Source organism: Vulpes lagopus, chromosome 9 (assembly GCF_018345385.1).
Source record: "Vulpes lagopus strain Blue_001 chromosome 9, ASM1834538v1, whole genome shotgun sequence".
NCBI classification, from domain to species: Eukaryota; Metazoa; Chordata; class Mammalia; order Carnivora; family Canidae; genus Vulpes; species Vulpes lagopus.
This window is the reverse complement of record NC_054832.1, coordinates 7682463-7703853: the sequence shown is the minus strand read 5'-3', so window position 1 is coordinate 7703853 and position 21391 is coordinate 7682463. Positions and strand designations below refer to the sequence as shown.

Below are 21391 nucleotides of genomic sequence, written 5' to 3'. Positions count from 1 at the left end.
TCCCTCCTCCCTCCTGCTCCCTAGAAGAACTCCTTGCTCCCGGAGCTGGCCCCTCTGAGCATTTTGTTCTCGCCCTAATGTGGTATGTGTGATCGTGCTTACTCTGTACCCCCAAGGAGGCTCCAGAACAATCATGATGGCTCACCTACAAATTCCCAGTCCCCACAAGAGTCCCAAGCAGGTGTCGAGTTCTTTAAAAAAAAAAAAAACATAGATAGATAGATAGATAGATAGATAGATAGATAGATAGATATAGATATATGTGATTTATTGGAGTTTGATTTTCCAACATATAGTATAACACTCAGTGCCCGTCCAGTGCCCTCCTCAGGGCCCGTCACCCAGTCACCCCAACCCCCCACCCACCTCCCCTTCCACCACCCCTTGTTCATTTCCCAGAGTTAGGAGTCTCTCGTGTTTTGTCACCCTCACCCCACTCATTTTTCTCTCCTTTCCCCTATAATCTCTTTCACTATTTTTTATATTCCCCATATGGGTGAAACCATATAATGATTGTCCTTCTCTGATTGACTTACTTCACTCAGCAGGTGGCGAGTCCTAAAGAGACATTTGCTGCGTGAAAAAAAAAAAAAAAAAAAAAAAAAAAAACGAGGCAGACTGGCAGGTCTGAGCTCTGGTGACAGGATTTTGGGGCTAGAATTTACCGTCTGCTGCACACCTGGTGCTTTACCCCCATTAACCTCTTACATACTGTTCTCACCAGACCCCGTGGTAAGACTGACACTTTCACTGTGAAAACGAAGAAGTCAGGGCACAGAAGGTATAAATAACTTGCACAAGGTGCAACCAGATTCAAGTCCACCTCCATTTGACCCGCAAAACCCACACTCTACTATTCTAACTTGATCCCAGCAGCACAGAAACTTCTTTCCCTCGGGTTAGCATCTCTGTCATCGGCTGCTGCAAGCATTCTGTCCAGAAAAGTCACGCAGAAGACCAACTCAGTTGAAAGTTTAAGAGAAAGAGAGAATTCACACTCTGTTGCTTGCTATTATGGACCCAAATACCTAAATTAAGTCACCAAATTTTTCCACTCCCCAGTAGAATACAAGATATACCTACTCCCTCACCCTGTCAGGCTTCCTAAGAAAATGCTGCACAGGACCTGCTAGTTGAGGCAAAGCAGCCAAAGGCCCCATGAAAAGCAATGGGGTCAGCGGGTTTTCTCTAAGGGGACCTCCTAGCACATTGGAGAGCGGCAGAGTTTTCCCGTAAGTTGAGGCTTTTCCTCCACAGCCTGGCTCAGCAAAGCACCAAGCTGTTCCTTCTGAAACTACCTTCCAGAATCAATCCTATTAGCCATTCTGATGATCACATCTTCTATCTTAGGCATATCATGAAAAGCTGGTAAAACACGATTATTGCTTTTGTATTTCATGCTCGTTGACCAAGTTGATTCTTGTGGAAGGCTGACTCAAATCTCATTTCAACAGATCAGCTCTCGGAATTGGTTAATCCATAGAAGTCTGACATATTTATGTTACTGAAAGATCTAAAATGCATAGAATAATTTATACACAAGCACATATGCACACACACGAAATCTGGGTCACAAGCCCAAATGACAAAACCAACCACAAAACAGTGAAGCTGGTGGTGCCCGGGTGGCTCAGTCAGTTAAGCATCTGCCTTCAGCTCTGGTCATGATCCTGGGGTCCTGGGATCAAGCCCCATGTCAGGTTCAGCGGGGAGTCTGTTTCTCCCTCTGCCTCTCTCAAATAAATACATAAAAATATATTTTTAAAAAAGAGAGAGAGAGAGTGAAGATGGACTCCACAGGCTGCAAAGAACCAGAGAACAAATGAATGGCAGAGGGAGCTCGGGTCGTAATGGATGGAGGTGGGGATAAAGGCCCGAGTGTCCTCCTTTCTTGACAAGGACACTACACTACCTCCCAGAGGTCCTCAGTGGCCCCAGCTGCGCACACCGTTAACGCGCTCACTGCAGCATGCTATATCGGCTTCCTTCCCTTCCACTTCTTGCTTCTCATCTCTCTATAGGAACTGGGATTACCTCCCAAATAAGTTACTTGCAATCAAAACCTTGTCGCCAGGGGGTGCCTGCGTGGCTCAGTGGTTGAGCATCTGCCCTCCGCTCAGGGCATGATCCCAGATCCCAGACCCTGGGATCCAGCCCCACATCGGGCTCCCTGCAAAGAGCCTGCTTCTTCCTCTGCCTATGTCTCTGCCTCTCTCTGTGTGTCTCTCATGAATAAATAAATAAAATCTTAAAAAAAAAAAAAAACCTTGCCTTAGAGTCTGAATCAAGGGAACCCAATAGAAATGATATTTTTCCCATCCCCCCAGGGATTACACTTCCTACTCCACCAACTATAGCTCATATCCAGGGTCCCCCGGGGACATGAAAAGGCAATATCTACTTGCGAATGTAACCCTATAATAAATTGAATATTCCTGGCTTAGAAGCAGCATCCTTTAAGAAAATCCTGCGTGAAGAGGCTTTGCTGGATCTGTCTTATTCAGCCACATGCCCCTCAGCGTGGGTCAGTAATCATCTTACCTACCTACTCCCTGGACCAAGGAGTGGACACTCCATTTTTCCAGTTCATGCTCAAGTGGATGGTGAGGCCAGAGAGGCCACTCTGAGGAAGTGGCAAGTACAAACGCACCCATATCCAATTAATGTTCCCAGGTTACCAGATGAGTGAGCTTCCAGCTTTTGCCAGCACACACTGCTTCCAGAAAGTGTAGATAGAAACACAGCTAAATTCCTTATTATCCACACGATAATAAATAAGTCAGTGGGAGGAACAAGGATACAGATTATCCAAATTTCCATCTTGCATGGGTAGGCTCAAGTTAACCTTCTTATTCACAATTCCAATTATTTCTTTCTCTTTTTTTTTATCTTTAAAACATATTTATTTTTTTCATCATTGATCTAAAATTTATTTTTTTATAATAAATTTATTTTTTTATTGGTGTTCAATTTACCGACATACAGAATAACACCCAGTGCTCATCCCGTCAAGTGCCTCCCTCAGTGCCCATCACCCATTCACCCCCACCCCCTGCCCTCCTCCCCTTCCACCACCCCTAGTTCGTTTCCCAGAGTTAGGAGTCTTTATTTCCTTCTGGACCCCATTCTTCATCTGTGGCACAACCCTGCTAAAACTCCAACCCAGATGTTCCCCCAAGTAGAGCCGACTAGATGGGTTCTGTGTCTAACTGCTGATTCCTTCATTTGTACGTGGTTTCCTTGCAAAATGTCCTAATGCAGGTGCCCACTGCCACGAATGGTATTTGGAGAGTTTCAGCTTTTATGGAAATCAAGACTCCACTAACCCATTTCCCCGTCTGTGTCTGCCCCTTCACTATAGTCAAAAGAAGCCCTATTACTCCCATTCTCCATGTTTTCTCTCCCTCTTTTGCTCCTCTGTTTAAGAACTTGCTACAATCACTAAGTATCTTTAATATTTTTTCCTCCTTCTATGTGTGAATTCCCACCAAGAATTCTCTCTCTCATTAATACCATCACTCATTAACTGGATCTTTCATTTCTTTAAATGAAATAAAAAATTAATTTTTAGACGAAGTCTCCAGATTTGTGAATGTTTACAAGTAAAATAATTAATCAAATGGATGGATGGATGGATGGATGGACGGACGGATGAATGAATACATTCTTCAGGCCACACACCTGCATGAACACACCTGAATGAAGTCTGCATCCACTGGTTTGTAGCTTCTGGAAATCATGTATTTCACTCTCCAAGGGTTCTGTTAACAAGCTATGATGACTCGGGCTTCCTTGTCCTTCCACTGACTGTTCCCTTAGCTTAGAATTTCTCCCCTCTCCTTCCAACTGGCTTGTCTCTTTCTAAACCTTCCTTAGTGATGTATCTCCTATGAAAATGCCCCTGCTTCTCCTGCCCCATCAACTAGAGGCCACAATGCCTCCTCCACAATACTTCTTGTCTTGTGCCTACACCTTCAGCTGCATTCCACATGTCCCCTGCACATAGCTTTTTGAGGAGACACTTTGGTTTCATCTTCTCTCTTTAGGGGGTGGTGGATAGTTCCTGGATTTCAGAACCTTATGCTGATTACTCGGCACATCCATAGAAATAACACCGGGAGCTATGGTACCTCCAGGTGCCTGCCGGTACCGTGTACAGTACCTGGCACATGGATGATTCCCAATGAATGTTTATTGGATTAAGGGGTGGGGGGGTGGAGAGAAGGGATAAAATGATTTCTTGAACGTGTCATGAATTCAAGTTCTTCCCAAAAAGTGCTATAGCATTTCGTGGGTCTGTGTCTATCCTCACAGGTGTGACGTTAAATTTGAGGGCAGCCGAACAGCATCCACAGTACGGTACTGCTTACCCCTACCTCAACAATGTCCACACGCTTTTCTTATCACCGAATTGCTTGCTTCCTTCCTCTAACCCACCGGTTCTCTGCTGAGAGCGATGCTGCAATTCAGGGGATATTTGGCAATGTCCAAAGACAATCTTGGCTGTCACAACTGGGGAGTGCTGGCGGCATCTAGCAGGCAGAGGCACCCCTTCCCAGGGGTGCTTGCTGTAAACCTACTACAGTGCACAGAACAGGCCCCATGACAAGGACCCATGCAGTCCAAAAATCAATAGGGCCGAGACTGAGAAGCCTTCGCCTAAGAGACAGTTGCTCCTGTGGCTGTCCTGGCAGGTGCTCAAATTGAGGTAATTACTTGAATTGAGGTAACTAAAGGTCTGGGGGCTTCTGAACGGAGGTTGGGGTTTAGAGTTGGCAACTTACAGGAACGCTTGTGTGAAGCCGTGTTCTCAATGGGGAGCTGCCAGTACCCTGACCTGAGCCCGTTGCCTTCAAAGAATTCACCAAATCGCCCCAACACTTCACAAATGCTCCACATTATGCATGATCGCTGGGTGACCTTTTCAGTTGAATTCAGCCCAAACTGTGCAACTGACACAGAAGGAACAAATGGACTGTGTTTTCCTACAAATTTAATAGGGGATTAGAGTGCTTTCCTCTCTGAAACTTGGCACTTTCTACCCAGCTCGGGCGGGAAATACCGTTATAATAGCAGTAACACCTTTTATTCAGTGCATACTGCTGTGGGTTGATGGTGTCCCCCCACACGACAGGCTGACATCCTGACCCCGGGTCCTTGTCAATGTGACCTCCTTTGGAAACAGGGTCTCTGCAGATGTGACCAAGTGGAGGCCCTACTAGAGGAGGATGACATCCTTGTAAGGAAAGAGAGAGATGTGGAACACAGAGAAGGCCAGATGAGGACGGAGCAGAGAGACCGGAGTGATGCCACTACAAGCTAAAAAGTACCAAAACCACCAGGAGGTTCTAGAAACTTGGACGAGGCAAGAAAGGATTCCTCTCCACGTCCTCCAGAGGGAATGTGACTCTGCCAACACCTTGATTTTGGACTTCCGGCCTCCAGAACTGTGCCAGGATACATTTCTTCCCTTTCAAGCCGCCCAGTTGATGGTGATTCGCAGAACAGCCCTAGAAAACAAACACACTTACTGCATCCCAAGCACAATGTGTGCACTACCTCCTTCAATCCCCACAACCATCCCTGAAGCAATGCTATCCCATTGCACATATGGTGAAACTGAGGTTCCAAGTCGTCACAGGGCTTTCCCACAGTCGCACAGCTAATAGGGATAGAGCCAGGATTCAAACTCGAGTCTGTGCTTCTAGTGCTGGGCCCCTAATTCCAAGCGCCCTGCCATCTTCCCGAAAGGTGCTGTGTTATCCGGTTCCCCCTCACCCCCACCCCCACCACCAGGCCTTGAAGAGTTAAAACTGCAGGTAAAGCCTTGCTGCCTCCGTTCATCCCTCAAAGTGCAGGGTACAAGTTGCACAGAACCGCTCGTGTTCACAATTTTCTTTCAAAGGAAGCACTGCCCGAGCTCATCTCTCCAGTGACCTGCCTCCGGGTTACTCAGTTTGGATTTGCTGCACCCCTGCCCTCGCAGGTGGCACAGCCCTAGCTCCGCCGGCCCTGGATACCACTTCCCGTGTCATGCTTTTCAGGTCCTGCCTCACCAGTCCTGTCTGAGTGGGCTCCAGGGGAGACCTCAAAGTGAAAAGGAAAGTTCCTGAGTTTGGACTCCACCTCCCCAGACCTGGGTTTGGAGCCTACATACAGTGTCCTCGCCTGGACCTCCCCGGTTCCCACCTGCAAAACATGGATGGACACAAAAAAGAGATTCAGCTTAACTCGACTCCTGCCTGCTGTATCATCACTCATGAGGGTGTTCACCTTCACGGCCAAGCAGCCCAGGCCAAGTTAAGTAAAATGCACCCTCTTTTATTTCTGGCCAGGATTTAGGCCCTGTCCCCATCTGCTCGTCCAGCCTGTGAGCTGGACTGCAGAGCTCGGAAACCCCAAGAAGGTTCCCTGGACTTCCCAAAGCCACAGTGAGAACCACTGCCAGGTCTAAGCTTCCTGTGTGTGATCTCCACGTGCCTGACCTCCCACTGGCAACCAGTCAGCACCCCAGGGCCCCGCAGAGAAGCCTGCAGTCAGGGCTCTGCAGGCCGAGGGAGAACTTTGCTGGGGTAGGATCTGCTTGCTGTCTGCCCTCTGCTCCTTTTCCAGGGCTGCACCTCCTAGTCCCCGGGAAGCTGGTGGGCAGGCCATTTTCCTGCAGTGGGGCCACCCATAAAGGCTGGGCATAGATGCACGCATCTCCGAGTCTTGCTAGGACTCCCTGAGCAACCTACATGGACAGGGTCGCTACTCGGGACCCCCCAGACACTTCTTTCTTCCAACCTACAGCCTTCCCACCCTACCTCAGCAGCTCATGCAGCCCCCTCTGCCCTCTGACTCCCCTTCCAGGAAACATTATGAGATCTAACACTTTGGGGGAGTCACTATATAATAACCAACGACCTTCTGGCTCTTTACAAAACTACCTCACATCCTCCTCATCATGGCCCACCGTGGGGCAGGATTATAGTCAGAGCCCTGGGTGGGCTCTTCCCTCTTCCTGGAAGGCCTTTGCAGTAGGCTGAAGAGAGATCCCCAAAGAATATCCGAGCCCTAATCCCTAGAACCTATGGATGTTACACGGCAAAAGGAACTTTGTAAATACGATAAGGATTCTGCAAATGGGGAGGTTATTCTGGATAACCAAGCGGGCCCTACATGTGTTCCTAAGCGTAAGAGGGAGACAGGGGAAGACAACACACAGGGAGGGGAAGGCAACCCAGCAGAAGCAGAGAAAGATCCAAAGGTGCTCGGAAGGGGCTGGGAGCTGAGGAATGCAGCTCAAAAGCCAAGAAAGGCAAGGAAACGGATCCTCCAGGATTCCGGAGGGAGCAAAGCCCTGCAGAAAACCTCGGCTTGAACCCAGAGAAACTGATTTTAGACTTCTGGCCCCCAGAACCGTTAAGAAAGTAAATCTGTGCTATTTTAAACCACTAGGTTATCGTTTTTCCAGCAGCCCCAGGCAACTAGCACACGTCTGCCTCGCTGGCTTTCCTGGGGCTCGCCCCTTCTTCTTGCTCACGTCTTGGTTCCCATAGCACCTTCTAGAAAGGTCGTCACCAACCAACAATCAATCCCAGGACACATCTCCTCCCACAGGACGCCTCTTAGCATCCACCCTGTTGGGTCTCTTACCTGAAATGATCCTGTTTCTTTCTTCGCTTGTCCTTCGGCTCCTCCCTCACTACACCGTTTCATCCTCATGTAACAGGACCCCTCCTGCCTTGTTCACCACCAAGGGCCCCGCACCCAGAAGAAAGCCTGGCACATCCCAGGGGCCCCCGACAGGTTTGTTAATGGGATTAATGCCCATTTTGAACACGGGAGAGCCAGGCTGTGAACTGCCCAAGGTCGCCCAGCCAGTAAGTGATGGGACTACAGCTTTGACTTTGAAGTCTTCGAGCCCAGGCCCTCTGCTCGGCTGGCTCCCCATCGCTGCCTTGGGTCTTCTCACAAGCTCCAGCCCCGTCCTGGAGGCAGTGCGTGGTGCAGGCCTTGCAGCTGGGACTCCAGAGCCACAGCTAATGAACGGGCCATGAACTGGCTGCTTCATTGGGGGCACATGATGGCAACTCCCTGCCATCAGCAAAATGGGCAGAATGACAGGGCGGCGTGGGAAATAAATACTCAATCAGGGACCAAGCACCTCTACCGGACCTGGCACGTCACCCCCCTGAGTGAGGACTGGCTCTTCCCCTGCTTCCCCGACACCCCCACATATAAACCCCGAGACCTCTTGTTCAGACTAAACCCCGAGCAGGGACGTTGAAATTAATGGACTCGTACAACCGAAACACGAGCGCTGAGCCCAGGACGTAAAACAAGAGGGAGGCTCAGTCATTTGAACTTTAACAAATGGATGACGATGGGCTGAAAGCTTCGGTGCAGAGGAGCACGTGTCCTGATGGCCACAGACGGGCTGCACAACTTCGTTTTTGGGTCCTCATTAGCAGCAGGGAGCTGGGGGCCGAGTACCACCGCCCCGGGAGGCCCACCTCAGCGATCTCAATGATTCCCCCCCACGCTGCCGTGAAGCCACCAGTACATCCTCCACCAGATTCGCTCTCGATGAAAGAATGACAGGTGCAATGCTCCCCACAGGCCCAGGGAGACAGGCCCTGAGCAGGAGCCCCTGAGGCCGCATGAAGACTGGCCACAGCTTCAGCGGGCAGCCGTGGGCTTCCAGGTGGCCCAGGACGGTGACACATGAAGGGTCCTCATTGCCTCCCCAGAGGGGTCAGTACCTCCCTCCACTAAGAGCGGCCAACATCATGGATGTGGGCCAGGCACGAGCTGCTTGGTTTGGGGGTAAGCCTCCCTCCCCACGAATCCTGGTTCCCTCGTTTTCGTGGCTATACGATGTCGGGGCTGAAGGAATCTTTAATAGGATTTCCTGCTTTCCCTGAGACAAAGAGAGAGGAGTCACACAGATTGAGATTCCAAAAATGTCTTTGTTGTTGCTAAAATCATCAGAGCAATAGAAGTGGTTTAGAAGTGGCAATAAAGTTACTAATTTGCACACCCTTCTGAAGACATAGATCCCCTCTCTTGGAGATAGAGCCTGTCCCATTGGCTGACTGCAGGGCCAAGAGGAGAGATGTGATTGTGGAAATGGAATCTGAGTCAAAATGTTAGAGATGCTATTGGCCTGGACAAGGAGGATGAGGAGGGACAGAGAAGCCACCAGAGTTCAGAGCTATACAGGAGGTAAACTAATAGGACTCGGGGACTGGCAGGGTATTGTAACTATAATATGGCATGTATTCTATGATAATCGTGTACCATATGTTACTATAGTTATATATAATAATATGCTATATTTTAAATAATTTTTATCTTATATGTATATGGGTAAAGTGGCTCAGTAGTTGAGCATCTGCCTTTGGCTTAAGTCATGATCCCAGGGTCCTGGGATTGAGTCCTGCATCAGGCTCCCCACAGAGAACCTTCTCTCTCTGCCTATGTCTCTGCCTCTTTCTGTGTCTCTCATGGATAAATAAATAAAACCTTAAAAAAAAAAAAAAGATAAGGGATCCCTGGGTAGCTCGGTGGTTTAGTGCCTGCCTTCAGCCCAGGGCACGATCCTGGAGACCCTGGATCAAGTCCCACATCGGGGATCCCTGCATGAAGCCTGCTCTTTCCTCTGCCTGTGTCTCTGCCCCCTCCCTGTGTATCTCTCTATATAAATAAATAAAATCTTAATAGAAAAAAAAGACCAGCAAAGAGCCTTGACTCTCAACATCTGAGTTCTCAGTATATGTCCAGTTGTTAATAGGCCGAAGATGGACCCCATCGTAGCGTGGTTGCTAGGTGTAATCCAAAAAGGAGTTTCCCAAATCTGACCTACTCTTTGTTTTCCTCACTTTTTAAGATTTTCTGGCTGTGATAAAAGTAATGCATTCCTAATATGTTTTCAGAAAGACAAATTGTAGTAAATATCACCTATTATTCCTCCCAGGGAGCACAGTGATTATCACTACCACCCATTTAGTGCATTAGTTTCCTTTGCACGGATGCACCGCGACTCGCTCCACGGCCCTCCTCCTTTGGACTGTTTCTTTAACATAGCTCTTGATAATTAGGGCCCTTCCTATAATCACCCACGAAGCTCCCACTTAATGCCACTTATATATGGTAGTTGCCATAAGAAAATATCATTTCATGGACCATTAATGGGCTTAACAGTCTTATTTAAAAAAAATAAAAATTCTCACAGTTCATATTTTTTTAAGTGGAAAAGCAATATGCAATGACCCCTCAGTTCACTTCGGCTAATATTTATTTAACACCTTCCTGGGCTGGAGACTCTGTGCTCATTACCCCATTTGCCTTGCTCAGCACCCGACCAGGGAAGCGTTAATACCCCTTAGAAATGGGGAAATGGGATCAACAAGGTTAAGTTCCTTTGCAAATTTTACAGCTTTAGGAAACTGTAGAACCATGATTCAGCTCCTGGTGGGTCTAACACAAGCCTCTGTGCTCCTTCCACAGCCTCAGAGAAACCAAACGGTCAATTTGATGACGGTGGTTAAGAACCAGGCTGTTGGGGTGAGCCGGTTCCCCGACCCCAAGCAAGCTGTGTGACCTTGGCTCTGTTCCTTTAGTCTGTGTCTATTTTCCCTGCTATTAAATGGGAATAATAATGTAGTGACCCCATCAGATGGCAGCGAAAATGAGGCCATGGATGTAGAGCCCCTAAAAAGGAGCCTGCCCTCCAGGACAGTCCCCACACAAAGCATCGGGACCCTAGCCTGCCCTAGAGGACAGTCCCTGCACAGAGCACCGGGACCCCAGCCTGCCCTCCAGGACACGCTTATGTGTACAAGGACAATGGATGGCATTATCTAGTTTTCCTTTTGAGAATGTAATCTTCAGTTGCCTGGGTAGATCAGCAGTTGAGCATTTGCCTTCGGCCCAGGGCATGATCCTGGAGACCCGGGATCGAGTCCCACATTGGGCTCCCAGCGAGGAGCCTGCTTCTCCCTCTCCCTGTGTCTCTGCCTCTCTCTCTGACGCTTATGAATAAATAAATAAATTTATTTTAAAAAAGACAAAGTGTGATCTTATATTTTGACACCTTGTGAATTCTTCCTCTAGCTCATTTAAGATATTTTGCAGATGAAATATTCAATTCTTCCTCTTCCTTTTGGACAGGAACCTGGAGGGTCCACATGTGCTCTCCTCCGCTCTCTCCCCAGCCTCATGGTCTGGAATAACCTTCCAATCCCCTTCTCCTGACCAGCAGCCAGCCCCCGGGAGCCTCCCTGGTCCCCTCCCCTGCTCTCCCATGCCTGAGTCCACGCTTCTCTCTGTGTCCTCGCTGTCCTTAGTCCTTACCTCCAAAGCCAACATTTCTCACTTTCTTAGAACTGTCTGTAGCGGTATCTCTCCCTCCATTAGACAGTGAGCTAATTGCATTCTAAATGCCAATGAGCCCCATAATCCTGTCTCCTATGGAGATGCAGCCTCTTTACACCAGACACGTGTTTCTATCAACCTACTTGACATCATCACAAAAATGCTGTGGAGCTACTTGAAACTGCCTACATTCCCAGAGAACTCATGACCCTCCCCCCAATCCTAGTGATCCCTGGCTCAGCACACGATGTCTTCATTTGGGCATCCCAAGAAGCACACCCCAAGACAGGGTTTCAAGTGCAAGTACCCTCTTTCGGTGATGTGGAAAACACCAGTAGGAAAATTATATTGGAAAGGATGTCAGCTACTAAAGGGTAGATGATTAATGTAGCCCTGACAGTGAATCACTGGAGTTTAATCCCATGAAACACATGGACACATACCTCAGAATCCTCCTACCTGCGGGTCAAGGGATTGTGAGTAGTGACATATCAACTCCCAGAAGTCATCGGTTGAGGACTGCTCCAGAGGGGCAATTCCCCAGGACGTCCGGTCCACACACTCACATGGGCAATGCAGACTCATGTGGCTCCCGATTCCCTTTGGTGCAGGATGAACATACTGCTGGGGGAGCCAGCTGGAACATTCTGAGAATGGTCAGGCCCAAGGGATGTGGGTGGAGCATGATTCACCCAGAACACCTGGGACACATTCTTGACACGTCTTCCTCCCCCGGTCCCTGTATCCAGCACGGCGCTGAGCTCTGTCGCCTTTGTCTCCTAAACCTCTCTTCCATCCCCATGATCATCGCTTGCATAGACTCCCGCCATCACTATTCACTCCCTTTTCCCATCAGAGCCTTTGATATGTGGCTTGCTGTCCTGTCCCTCCATCGGGAGGAATGGTAATTCCCCATCCCCTTGACATTAGACCGCACCCTGTGACTTTCGATTAAATAGGATCAATCACATGTGACCCATCAACTATGTTGCTTCTGAGCAGAAGCTTAAAGAACCCATCTGTGGACAACCACAACTTTTCTCCCTCTGCCGTGAGAACCATGTTTGCCACATAAAATCTTCGCCATCACTCCTGGTCCCAGACTGAAGAAGACGTCTGGCAACGAGCCAGAGCCGCTCGTGGCTGAAATGTCGTGCAAGTGAAATATGAAGCTTTGCTGATGGAAGCCACTGAGACGTTGGGGTAAATGTTTCTTGTGGATCACCTCATGAAAGCCAATGACTATCCCTCTAAACAGTCCCCTCCATGCATTCTGGCCCCGTCCACCCTCCCACTGGGTCATCTTTTAAAAACACACATCTGATTCTGCCACTGGGCTGCTTAAAGGCTTCCAGTGGTTTTCCATTGCTTTGAGAATAAGCATCAAAGGCTTGGCCACAGCTGCTGAGGCTCTGGCCCAGCCTCCCCATCCAGGACCATCTGGCCCCACTGTCTCCTCTGCATTCCACTCACCACACCCTCGATCATACCTGCACAGTTGCCAAATTCCCCTCTCCCACAGTCTTTACTGCTGCTCTTCCCTAGTTCTCTTCCCCTCTCTTACTCCATGTGGCCTTAAGGCTTATTCTTCTTTAGATCTCAGCTCAAAGCACTGGGTGTTCCTTCCAGGGTGTTGCCCAAGTGTCTGCTAATGCCATGTCCTCTTCTACCCTCTGCGGATATGTGACAACAATTCTCCAGGGAAGATTGCTCTTCTCCCTCACAGACCCTGTACTGATCTTCTGGGGTCCTCACAGCACACATGATCTTATGTCTCCCTATGTGATCAGTGATCATTTGAATGGCATCTGTCTCCCTCACTAGACCAGAGGCTTCATGAAAATAAGGCCCAAAACTACAGCCTTCTCCACTGTGTCTGCTATGTTCAGTACAGAACTGGCACATGATAGATCTTATTAAATATTCTTTTTAAAAATTATTTTATAAAGGGAGGGAATGGGAAGGGATGGAAAGAGAGAGAAAGAATGCTCAGCATAGAGCCTGATACTGAGCTTAATCTCCACTGTGTCTGCTATGTTCAGTACAGAACTGGCGCATGATAGATCTTATTAAATATTCTTTTTAAAAATTATTTTAGAAAAGGAGGGAATGGGAAGGGTCAGATGGAAAGAGAGAGAAAGAATGCTCAGCATGGAGCCTGATACTGGGCTTAATCTCATGACCTCACCTGAGCTGAAATCAAGAGTCAGACACCTAACCAACTGAGCCACCCAGGCACCCCAATCTTATTAAATATTCTGAATGAAACAGAGCTTACTATGCGGTAGGCAGACCTCATAAGAACTCTAAGAGCTGGGCATTATGATGATCCCCATTTATGGGTGAAACACACAAAGTTAAACGACTCGCCGAGGTCATCTACATAAAATGTGATAGAGCTAAGATTGCAATCCAGGCTGGTCTGGCTCCAAAGACCATGCCCTTAGCCACTTCATGAATGAATGAATGCCTAAATGCATGCCTGCATGTATGCATGAATGAATAAATGAATGAAGCAAGCTCATGGAGCATGAACCGTGTACCCTATTTATTGCTACAGCCATAGTGCTGGCAGTAAAGATCCAGCACTTCCCAGGTATTTAATGAGTACTTGATGCATCAATCAATCAATCAGCCCATGGGTGAACAAATGAACGAGCTGCCCTAAGGGTTTGCCATTTCCAGGGGTGGCGATGTGGCAAGTCCCTTCTCTCGGAAGCTCAGCACACACAAATACCTTCATGGGCACTCAGTCTTCATGCTAGCTACAAAGATCTTCCTAAGGGACTCAAAAGGCCCAAGCATATGAGAAGATCCTTATCCACTGGGTGTTCCTGACCCCTTGGACTCCGCTTCCCATCTTAGACACCACAGTGAAAGCCCTGCCTCCCCAGGACAAGGCGGGAAGAGTAGCTCATGTGCTCTTCAACTCAACTGGGGAAGGAACCCAATCGCCTTGGGTCCAGCATCTGCAGGGAGAGAAGTGTGGCTTTAAAGCAGACCAGAGCCTCAGGGTCACACAAACCAGGGTCCCGGAGGCACTCTGCATTTGGGCACAGCTGGTGAAAAGCTACTAAGGCAGCACATAAGTCCCCTTCAGAAGTCACATCACAGCTTTTCCGAGGCTGATCTGAAATGAGTTATCACACGAATATGTTTGGTTCGATTGGACACACCAGCGTTCCTCGCTCTGCTGGGCTCCTAAAAAGGTGCACAGCAGCGCCGTCAAAGCAGAACGCATGCGAAATGCACCTGGACCTTTTCTATGGGAAGTGAGAACGTTTCTGTCAAAACAGATTGAGGCCATTGAGACAGTGTGTCGGAGCTCAGCAGATGCCTCAGACCTTACAACAGTGCCCCAGGGCCTGCAGCCTAAGGAGGTGGGCCGTTCCCTGTGGGTTCTGAGCAGAAGGTGCTGAGGGGCCCAGGGGAGAGGAGCATCCCTTAGTGGAAGCAGGCCTTCTCGGTGACTGTCATGTTGGAGTTCAGCTCCATGCTTCCTACATCGCAGGTCTTTGGTTTTTGTGTTGATTTTTTTTTTTTTAAGATTTTATTTATTGAGAGCAAGAGAGAGATCATGAGCAGGGTGGGGGCAGACGGAGAGGGGGAAGCAGACTCCCCACTGAGCAGGGAGCCCAATGAGGGGCTCGATCCCAGGATCATGACCTGAGCCAAAGGCAGATACTTAACAGACTGAGCCACCCAGGAGTCCCCACTGAAGGCCTTTGTAAAGCAAAAATAAAGTGATGTAAAACAAAACAAAACAAAGAATTGTCTTTATATTTTTCAAAAGATTCTTGCTGTTATTCACCAATTAAGATAATAATAATATGGGACACTTGGCTGGTTCAGTCGGTTAAGCAGCTGCCTTTGGCTCAGGTCATGATCCCAGGGTCCAGGGATAGGGCCCCACATGGGGCTCCCTGTTCAGTGAGGAGCCTGCTTCTGCCCCTCCCTCTGCTCATGTGTGTGTGCCCTCTCTCTCTCTCTCTCTCTCTGTCTGTCTTATATAAAAAAATAAAATTAAAATATTACTACTTATAATAATAACCATAATCAAGGCACCCTTTGACCTGATCCAGGCTTCCTTCCTGTCTTCCCCACTCACCACCAGCCCCTGGCCTTCTGCTCACCTACTTGCAGCCCCCCAGCACCAGCAACGCCATCCCTTCATTCTCCGGGAAGCAACCTGGAATTCTTCAGAACTGCCCAAGGCCTCCCCGACTCACAGCCTCTCACAAGCCTCCCACGCAGGGCTGGCAGTCACTGCGCATGCCCTCACAGCACCCTCCCGGTCTCCTGGGGAGGCCGTGAACAACGGTTGGGGCAGCAACCTTTTGACCTCACTGCCTGGCACACAGGAGGCATCAGGGACTATTTGCCGAGAAACAACTGGCTGGGTAAATTGATGGATGAGCAAAGGATTGTATCTGACAACCTCACTTACCTGAAATGCCAAAAATCAGAAGAGAAACAAAATCTGACTTTGCACCAGAAATACAGAACAAGCCAAATACTCCCTCCACCATCCATTCATTCCACTCCTGGGAGGACACCTGAGCCGCAGCCCGTTTATTATGGATAAAATTCTAACATATTTTAGAGCCTACAGGTGCCAGCTCCAAATCCCAGCTCTGCTCTTCAATTTACTTCCAAAGCCCTACTTCCCTCTTCCGCGTGGTATTCATCACATTCATTTGTTCATTCTTTTGAAGATTCAACAAACACTTCTCGGGCACCTCAACTGTGCCCTGCACGGCTCCAGACACCCAAGGATACAGCAGGGAAAACACAGACAATAGTCTAACATTCTTTTTTTTTTAAGATTTATTTATTTATTTATGATAGACAGAGAGAGAGAGAGAGACAGGAGGAGGGAGAAGCAGGCTCCATGCCGGGAGCCTGACTTGGGACTTGATCCCAGGACTCCAGGATCACGCCCTGGGCCAAAGGCAGGTGCTAAACAGCTGAGCCACCCAGGGAACCCCTAGTCTAACATTCTATAGGACAGGCGACAAACAAAAAAAGTAAGATATTACATGATAGATGGTGGGTGACGCAGAGAAAAATACCACCTAGAGGGCTATAGGGAGTCCAGAGGGAACTAAAATTTTAACCAGGATGGTTAAGGGAGGTCTTTGACTAGAGACCTGAAGAAGGGGAATGAGGGAGCCAAGTGGAAGCCTGGGGGACAGTGTTCTAAGCAGAGCACACAGCAAGTGCAAAGGCCCTGAGGCCCGAATGAGATGTGTGAGTTTGAAGTTAAAAAAAAAAAAAAGAGGCAAATGTGGCTGCTGCTGATAGAGTCATAGGACAGGAGGAGAAAGAGGCAATGAGGGCAGACCTTCCAAGCTCAGGAAACCACACAGAGGACCTTGACTGGTGCTCTGAGTGCAAGGTGGGGAACATTACCTGTGTTGGAGCTGGGGAGTACCAGGGAGTGGGTAATGTCTTACAGGGCCACTCTGGCTGCTGTGTTGAGACCAGGCTTTCAGAGGCAAGCCCAGATGCAGACAGGCCAGGTGGGGGGGTGGCAGAGATGACTCAGACCAAGTGGTGGCTGAGGGAGTGGTAAGAAGAGGACACATCCCAGGCATGTCTTGAGTGTAGGGGCAAGGGGATTGGTCATGTGGTGGAAGATGGAGCGGAGGCAGGATGACTTCCAGACTTCACCTTGCACACCTGGCTGTGGCAAGGAGGAGCTCTGTTGTGTGTGGGCGCCCAGAAAACGTCAGTTGTGAATATGACGGTCGTGATCTGATTTGTTACAAGACTCGATTATCTGTCTAACCGATCCACAGCAAGGCAGAAAAAGCAATGAAGGAGAAAGAGAGCAAGAGAGAGACGCTCCTTCCTAGGAGACGTGAGATTGGAAGGGAGAGAGATGCCGGTTGAGAAGGGGACGGCTGAACAAATGCGTTAAGAGGGGACACGAGAAGTCAGAGAGGCCACAGGCGCCCAGCGCCCATCAGTGGGGACCAGCGTTCAGGCATGCCCCATGCCTCGGGAAGTCCCCAGGAATTGTCTGATGAAAGTTAATTCTCTTAATGCCAGTGAGTCACCCGAAAGATCAAATTCTGTTTATTGCATTCTGCTTAAAAGATCAGGAAAGTGTGTAACCCATTATAGAAAAAACTTGCATCTAAAATGCTTAAAATAAAATATTTGGCACTTAAAAGGATAATTCCTCAGATGCCTGGAAAAAAAGGCTGCCCGGAGATTCTAGGAAGCTGCTTTTTATTGTACCAGCATAAATTCATCCACATTCAAAACCTGAGAGACACGTTCGTGTCCATTACCTCCTTTGATGCTCATAAAAGCCCTAGGAGATGGATAATTATCCCTAACTTCATACGCATGAAACTTTATAGGCCCAGAAATGTGAGGGGATTTGTCTGAAGCCACACCGCAGAGAGCCACTGCCGGCGACACAGGGGACGGGCTCCTGCCCCCGGGCCTCCTCGCTGGCCTATGCCAACCCGCCCCGTGCGCTCAGGAAAGTGGCTCCCCGTGGGAAGATCGGGACTTGGAACTGAAGTCCGGTTCTGCCACTGACACCCGTGTGACCTACTGTGACCTAAACAGGGGACGGCCAAACATCTCCAAGGACATTCCAACGTGCATCACTCCCTGGGGACTCCCAGGAGCCCCGTGTTCGAGAGTTCCTCGACCAGACAGATGCAACTGCCAAGAGCCAGGAGTTAGATGAGTGATGCCTGCCAGGAGCAGAAACCGGGGAACAGAGGCCTGCAGGCCTCGCGACTGTCATCACTGGGCTGGATGACCTGTAAGTTCCCTTCCCAACCTCGTGTCAGATGATTATGTCTGAACAGAAATGTCTGGATCGTGAATAAAGCAGGGATGGAAATTCATGAATAGAGCAGCTTCATACACATCAATCTGGCTTCCGCAACACCAGAGAGCCTCCACCAGAGGCCTTTTGTGTATCCTAACGACACTTTTAAATATTTATACTTCACATTTGCAGGATATCCTCACTCGGCGAAGCTCAAGGTAATATACTTTACTTACACTTTTGTATATTTTCCAATTGCCGGTTGTAAAAATTTTATCTTAATCTTAAACTATCGGCAACAGGCCCTTGCTCATATTTCCAGAAGGTGTTACCGTTAATAGCGGAAGTAGTTTTACTGCCTAATCAGTTATTCTATAAATCCCAATTTGTTGAATAAATGACATTTTTACAGAGAAATAAAATCTTGGCCTAGAAGCAATAAATACAATTGGCAATGATGTCATTCCGACACCCAAATCTACCCAGAATCATCTTCGCACTGAACAACCCACTGCTGGGACTGGTTTCTATGGCCTAATTATGACGTCTCTCTTCACATCGAGGCTCTAATAACATTATCAACGCGTCTGTATAACAAAGGTCATCCTTGACCATCTCAAGAGGCAGAGGGCTAATTCGGCTCGGGTTAATGCCAGAAACCGTCTAATATTTATTGCTTCAAACAATAACATACCTATGAGATCAACCGGGAACAAACAGAGGAGTTACCCTTTTTCCAGCCACAAATGCATGTCAAGGTGTATTTGGTCCCCTGCTCCATTCAACACGCATAGTACCCATGGCAGGCGTTATTCAAAATCTTGATATAAAAAAAAAAAATCTTGATATCAAAGCCAAGGCAACAGAGGTGAGCTCATCGACTCAACAAATATTTCTTGAGCACGTAGTGGATGTCAGAGGTTGATAATAGAACAGGTTAAACAGCTAGTCAGTGGTGGAGCTCAGAGCAGACCCCAGCCACCTGGCCCCAGGTAACCCGCGCTTCCCTCCGTGCCAGCATCTCTCACACCTACCTGATGTAACCCACCTCTGTCAGAGGCACCCAGGCTACTTGCAATCACATGTCCTCAGCCTCACTCAGAGTTACTGAATCAGAATGATGTCCTCTCAGCAGAAAAAGTTAACGAGAAATCACGGCCATACACAAGATGACTACAATACTGGATAATTTGCCAAACGTTTTCTTTCAGGAGCAGAAAATCACACATTGAGCGGTAACCTGAAAAGTGATCTGCCCAACTCCCCATCTGAGAGTTGACCCCTGTCCATCCCTGCTTTGGAAACGCTGCCAGAACTGGGGTGCCCGCCACCTGCGAGGGTTCCCACTTAACCCCTGTGCCCTTACGGCATCTCCGTGAAACTCCTACTCAACAGCCCAAAATCTGCACTTAAGCTGTGGTGATCCGTCATCCGTGCATTTTTTCACTTACATTTGATAAACAGGAACAGAGGTGACATGGCCCTAAGCCAAGAGTTGTGCGTCCTGCCTTACATACATCAACACCTTTGATGTTCACAAAACCTGCAAGAAATGTATGTAAGGGTTAATTTTTTTTTAAGATTTTATTTATTTATTCATGAGAGACACACAGCGAGAGAGGTAGAGACACAGGCAGAGGGAGAGGCAGGCTCCCTGCAGGGGAGTCCAATGCAGGACTCGATCTCAGGACCCCGGGATCATGCCCTGAGCCAAAGGTAGACGCTCAACCACTGAGCTACCCAGGTGCCCCAAGGGTTAATTTATTTAGGGTAAAGTTCATATTTGGTATTGCTTTCCTAGACTCTCAGGTTAACAATGCAGCAGCTAACATGTGATACTCTATTAAAACACCCTGAAGACAAAGAAAAAGGCAAAATTCCAAACCATCTTCGAAAACCAAAGATAGCAGCAATATTTAAAGAGGGCTTATGGGATTTGTATTCACATCAAGGAAAGCTCGGCCGATATCACGAATGGTGCCTGTCTGTTATATCTCACCTTCTGAAGGTAAGGCAAAAGGGGGAGGTTATAATGGGTTAAATAGTACATTTAGAAAGACTACTCAACAGCCCAAAGTCTGCACTTAAGCCATGATGATCCGTCACCCATGCATTTTTTCACTTATATTTGATGAGCAGGAACAGAGGTGACATGACCCCAAGCCAAGGGCTGTGCATCCTGCCTTAAAAAAAAAAAATCACCAAACTTACCAAAACCAGTGAGAAAAGAACACTCAAGAAGATCATGGAAGTATTAACCTAATAAATTGGAGGAGGAGCATGTCTCTAAAAGTGATTTATTATAAGAAATAAAATATGAAGGACGCCTGAGTGGCTCAGTGGTTGAGCATCTGCCTTTAGTTCAGGGTGTGATCCTGGGGTCCTGAGATCGAGTCCTACATCAGATTCCCAGCAGGGGACCCTCTGCCTGTGTCTCTGCCTCTCTCTGTGTGTCTCTCATGAATAAATAAATAAAATCTTTTTTAAAAAAGAAATAAAATATTGAACACAAGGAGTTGGTGAACATGACTACACAATATCCCTCACCCTCCCTCTTGGCCCTTTGGTAATGCTTTTCCACACCAAACTCTGGGCTGGCCTTGGACTCAAGTTTAACCACTGAGAACTCAGCAAATGTGGTGCACGCCAAGGCTTGCTTGGGCAGCTGTGCTCGTCCTCTCTTGCTGCCCCGTGGAGCCATGGGCCTGCCATATGCAGAAACCTGGGTCAGCTTACCTGAAGGCTGGAAGATCACGTGTCTGAGGCCCGGCAGCATGCTTTCCAGTTGCCAGACGAAGTGTGAGGCAGTCCTAGACCATCCACACCCAGGCAGCCAGACGGGAGTAGAAGAACTACCCAACTCACCTACAGGAGAGTAAGAAGTAATCCATGTATTGTTAGAAGTCACTAAGTTTTGTGGTATTTTTTTTTAATACAGCAAAAGCTAACTGATACACATCGGCTTGGTTTCATCATTAGTATGCAAAAGACAACACGTTTTAAAAAGAAATTCAAGGAGGGTTGCCTGGGTGGCTCAGTCGGTTGAATGTCTGACTCTTGGTTTCAGCTCAGGTCATGATTTCAGGGTCCTGGGATCGAGCCCCACATCCGGCTCTGCGCTGGGTGTGGAATCTGCTTAAGATTCTCTCTCCCCCTCTCACCGCCTCTCCCTCCATTCATGCTCACTCCCACTCCCATTCTCTCTCTCTCTCTCTCTCTCCTTCTCTCTCTCTC

The 21391-nt window shown here is 48.2% G+C and overlaps 1 long non-coding RNA gene across 1 annotated transcript; it reads right to left on the bottom strand.

The window, feature by feature from the left end:
• Positions 1–5278: 5278 nt before the first annotated feature.
• On the bottom strand, positions 5279–21013 carry LOC121499115. Its single transcript, XR_005990013.1, has 3 exons — positions 20894–21013; positions 18852–19700; positions 5279–5510 (listed from the first exon to the last, which is right to left on the bottom strand). It is a non-coding gene; the product is annotated as an uncharacterized LOC121499115 (long non-coding RNA).
• Between the last annotated feature and the right edge of the window lie 378 nt (positions 21014–21391).